Consider the following 5,426-nt stretch of genomic DNA (forward strand, 5'->3'; position numbering starts at 1 on the left):
GGACAGGTCCTTTGATCAATGACTCCTCAAGGCCTAACTCCAGGCCCAGGGATAACAGGTGTTCGCTACATACCTGTGGGACATGTGAAATGATCATCTGCTAGAACAGTGTGGTATATGTCAGCAGAGCACATTCACTGCGTGGACTCATACGATCCTCACATTAACCTGTGGAGAAGGATGAGAATAAGTATTATGGCTGCTTTTGGTGTGTTGTTGGTTGCTTTTGTTTTATATATTATACATCTATATATGTAGATATAGATGTATAATATATAAAACATATATATAATATATATATAACATGATGCATTTTTCGTATAGAAAAAATATATCATGACTTTTCCAATAGCTAAGTCCAGGACTCAAACCATGGTTGACCATGTGGGACCAGCTCCTCCACCACCACACCACCTGCGGGTCCCAACTATTATTATATTTTTTAAGGATTTGTTTTAATATTTAAGGAGACTTTTTAAAGTTTATGTATTTCTTACAGGAGCAAGAGAGACAGAAAGAGGAAGACAGGACCCCCAACAGGTGGGTCTCTAAGCTGCAATCTACCCCTGGCTTTTTCCAGCCCTATGTGTGTGCCTGTAGTACTCAGGGAGGTCTCCAGATACAAGCCCAGAACCTTCCCGTGTGGGTCAGCCTTGCAGAGCATCACGTTTTCCCACTGCACCACCATCCCTTGCTGTATCGTTCTTGTTATAGTTGTGTGGCTGTTGTTCTCATTCTCGTTTTCAGGTGAAGGGATTTTTTTAAATTACTTTCTTTAGCTTTTTTTATTTATTTAATTTGACCAGAGAGGGACAGAGTGAGAGACTGAGAGAGAAGAAAGTGAAAAAGTAAGTCACCGGGTCTGGGATTCAAAATGTGGTCAGTCATGTGGGAGTCCACTACCACTAACCACCATGCAAACTGCTGGCCCCCAGATGAAGGGATTGATGAGGGCTCAGAGACTTTAGTCCCCTAGGGTCCCACAGTTAAGGCTGCCAGAGTTCATAGTCTAGCTTGGGTATTCTTCTTCTTCTTTTTCTTCTTTTCTTTAAAAAAAATTAAGAGTTATTTTTTAGAGGTTTTTGCCTCTAGGCATATGCATTTGCTGGAGAGAGAGAGAGAGAAAGAGACAGAGACAGTGAAAGAGAAAGTGGGAAATCATCCCCAGGGAGTATAGCCATGGCGCAATCCCTTTTCCATTCTCCTCTTGGGTTCTTGGACATACACTCACACGTACCCGGCATGTCAAGCCACCAGGTCCAGGACTTGAATCGCGGTCATCCGTGTGGAAGCCCAGCGACATAACCACTACACCATCTGCTGGCTACTAATTTTATTTATTATTTTTTTCACTTTAAAAAAAAATTTATTTATTTCATATTCATTCACAGAACATCATCACAGCATACAAAATGCAGTTTCCCATCCAGAATATGTTGCATAGTGGCTTAGTCATACATGTTATCGCCAACAAATAATTTTCCATTTCTTGTTTCTTATATATGTATGTGTTCCCTACCTCATTTCTCACCCTCTGCCATTTCCACCCTCCTCCCACACTATCTCCGGTATCTGCAGTTGCTTTCTATTCCTCCCCCCCACATCTTATTGGTTAACAAAATATCTTAATTGATCTAACTACTTCCAATAGCAAGTTCAGCTGAGATATAAACATCTGTGAACATGTTTGACTTTAGGCTGATACTGTGAGTAGACTGAATATACAATAAAGTAGCACCTAGCTGAGGCTATATAGCTTACTGTGGTCATTAAATAGGTACTTTTTAATATTTTTTTTAATTTCAAGAAAGGCAGTTTTAGCTTTAATAAATGAAAATTTTAAAATGTTAAGAGAACTTTGCTTAAGACTTAAAACCAGGAAACGGGTTAGGATTCTGTTCAAATAGTAGCTACGTGGATCTGTCGACAGTTCAAGAGAACACAAAAATCTTTATCTCTGGCGTACAAAGCATAGAAAAAAATCAGTATTGTTTTAGTCAAAAGTCATAAAATTCTGTTTCACCAGCTCAGTCTCATGTACTTAACCTAACTTCTGTTGTGGTCTGAAATAATATTCAACTCTGGACTTGTCCCTATCATTAAGCTGGCCCTTTTCTTAGCTTGCTTTCTTTTTTTTTTTTTTTTTTTTTTTTTTTTTTTTTTGAGGTTTTTTTTAGGTTTTTGCTATAGGGCGCATGCATTCACCATAAAGACAGAGAGAGACAGAGAGACAGAAAGCGAGAAATCCCCACCCCCAACCCCGACGGGGATGGCCACGCCACAATCCCCTCTCCTCCATTCTTCTCCTGGGATCTTGGGTGCACACACACACGCCCCAGCATGAGTTTTAAGCCACTTGGTCTGGGACCTGAACCATGGTCAACCGCATTGGAGTCCAGCAACCTAGCCATTATGCCATCTGCTGGTCCCAAGATGTTTTTAAACTCTTATTTCTGTGTGTTTGACTTTAGTTTTCCTGATATAGTACTCCCTTCAGAACTTTGAGAACTGGTCTGGGGTCTGTAAATTCTTTCAGGTTTTGTTTATCTGAGAATGTTCTTGTCTTCTCTTCCCATATGAAGGATAATTTTGCCAAGTATAGTATTCTTGGTTGAAATTGTTTTTCACTCAACACTTTGAATATATTCTTCCATACTTTCCTTGCTTGCATTGTTTCCAATGAGAGATTCGCTGTTAGCCTGATGGGATATTCTTTGTAGGTAACATGTTTCTCTCTTGTTAGTCTCACTATCATGTCTTTGTCTGTGATTTTGGTCAATTTGGCTATAATATGTCTTGGATCTTATTGGGTTGATTCTATTTGGGATCCTTTGTATTTCTGGGTCTAGATCTTTGAATGGTTCTCTAGGTTTGAAAAGTTTTCTTCCAGGATTTTATGGAATAGACTAACAATGCCCTTATTTTTTTAAATTATTTTTGATTTTATTTATTCATTTACTTATTTTATTTTGACCAGAGAGACACAGAGAGAGAGACAAAGTGAGAAAGCAAGCCACCAGGTCCAGGACTTGAACCATGGTTAGCCATGTGGGAATGTCCAGCGCCTCAAACATCACACCACCTGCTGGTCCCCAACAATGCCCTTATTAATCTCTTCACTTTCTGGAAAAACAACTATCCGGATGTTTGGATGTTTAATGGTATCTAGTATTTCTCATATATTATTCTCATTTTTTGGGACTATTTTCTCAGTCTTTGTGTGGTTTTTTCTAGGCCAGTGATTGTCTTCTACATCTGAGATTTGATCTTCTGTATGATCTAGTCTGCTTTTAATAGTTTCAAGGGAGGTTTTGATTTCCTGTATTACAGCCTTCATCTCTAACAGTTCCATTTAACCCTTTTTTATGACGTGTATTTCCTCTTTTAGATCGTACAAGAACTTCCTCACCTCCTGGAACTCCTCAGCTTTATTCTTCTGCCTCTTCTGGAGTTCATTGTCTCTCTTCTCTTGCGTCTCTGTTTGCTTTGTTACTATGAATATTCTAAATTTTTTTATCAGACATTTCTACGAACTCCATTGTACTGTCCGTGGATGAAGAGGAGTTATTAGTTTCCCTTGGGGGGAGGTATTATGTTGGTTTCTTATACTTTTTGTGCCTTTGTGATGATTTCTGGTCATCTGATGGGTTATATATTTCTTCCTAATTTCTGATTTAAGCATTTAGGGGCGTATAGAAGGTGATCTGCAATCTCCTTACCGTTCTGTTTTCATCCCTTTGTGCAGCAGTTTGAGGAATATGTTGACCCTAATAGTATTTGGATGTTTGGCTACAGTTCCCTTAGATCTGTCTAGACACTCAGTGCATGGAGACTGAGCAGCAAAGTGATGAGGTAAAAGAAAAAGGGAGAGAAAACAGAAAAAGAGAAAAGAGAGAGAGAAAAAAATATATATATTTAAAAAAAGCAAAAAAAGAAAACAACACAGCACTGGAGTACGCTGCACGAAAGCACTAGTTCTCAGCTGCAACGGAGGAGTCTTCTTCTGAAGGCCTGCTCCTTGCCTCTCCTAAATGGGAGGAGGGAAAGGGGATTATTAGCAAGATAAAGGCAGATCTGAAAGCCAAAAGAATACTTTACCTTAAAAATAATTTTAAAAAGAAAAATGATCAAAAAATGAGAACAGAGAGAGAGGCAGAGGGAGACAAAGAGAGAAAGAGAGAAGGATACAGGGGGCGCCCTGCCACTCGAGACTGGGGGTTAAAGGCTGCATTATCAGTAGACAATCTTCATTTCTCTTATTTCCTGAAAGCACTCATTATTATTATTATTATTTAAATTTGCTATAGGGTACATACACTTCATCAGAGAGAGACAGACAGAAAGAGAGAGAGAGAAAGTGAGAAAGTAGGCCACCAGATCCAGGACTGGAACCACCGTGGACCATGTGGGAGTCCAGCACTTTAACAATCATGCTGGCCCCAGCGTGGGTCTTCTAATCCCAAATTCCAGGCTTTCCCTGGGGCACTCTGACAGCAAAGCACATTGGAACCTACAGGAGACAATAGCTTATTCTGATGAGGAAGCTCAGGTCTAACTTCAGTACCTGGGATGCTCCTTCCATCACCTCTGGGCATTTCCTCTACTCTGAGAGCTCTGGTCAACTGTCGCCATCCCAGCTGCCCCTCATCCCCTCTAGGGTTGGGTACACTGGGAAAGCCCAGGGCTGGAAAATAGCTCATCCCTACCTGGTCTGCCATTTGTGGTTCACACTGCTGGAGATTTGGGGGGATGATTAGGTGAACAATAGCATGTAGAAGTGCTCTAGAAGTTTCCAAGTCAATGCAAATGTTACTATTTTTTGAGCATCACCTCTGTATGCCTCTAGAAATGTCTGGGGTTTTCAAATTGTACTCTGAGTAGGAGGGATGTCTAATTTATGCCTCATCCCTTTCCTCTCTTGGGAATAATGAGATGTGGCTCCGTGTAAGAAGGGGAAGGAGGCCATGAGGAAGGGAGGGGAATGCCATGTAGGGGAGCAGGATTTGTTAAACAAACATGCAGGTCTGACCAGCTTCACACCTCAACCTTAGCTCAGAAATAAACTGGGCAAGACAATGGTGTGGTTGGTGGTCGAGCAGCTGGATCCCATATGACCAACTGCACAGTTTTAGGCCCAGACCTGGCAGCTTGAGAAACAAATCAGACGTGTGTGCGTGAGTGCCCAAAATCCCGAAAGGAGAATGGAGGAGAAGGGATTGTGGCATGGTCATCCCCGCTGGGGGTAGATTTCTCACTTTCCCTCTCTCGCTCTGGTGAGTGCACAAGCCTTATAACCCTGCTTCCCTCATCCCCCAAAATAAATAAACTTGTATGAGGCAAACTTTTATTCTAGGTGCATTTTTGAGCAGAATAGGAGGTTATCCCATTCAACAATAATTTATTAGGGCCAGCGCCACAGCGTGGTG

The sequence above is a fragment of the Tupaia chinensis genome, unplaced genomic scaffold (genome assembly GCF_000334495.1).
Source record: "Tupaia chinensis unplaced genomic scaffold, TupChi_1.0 Scaffold000610_1, whole genome shotgun sequence".
NCBI classification, from domain to species: domain Eukaryota; kingdom Metazoa; phylum Chordata; class Mammalia; order Scandentia; family Tupaiidae; genus Tupaia; species Tupaia belangeri.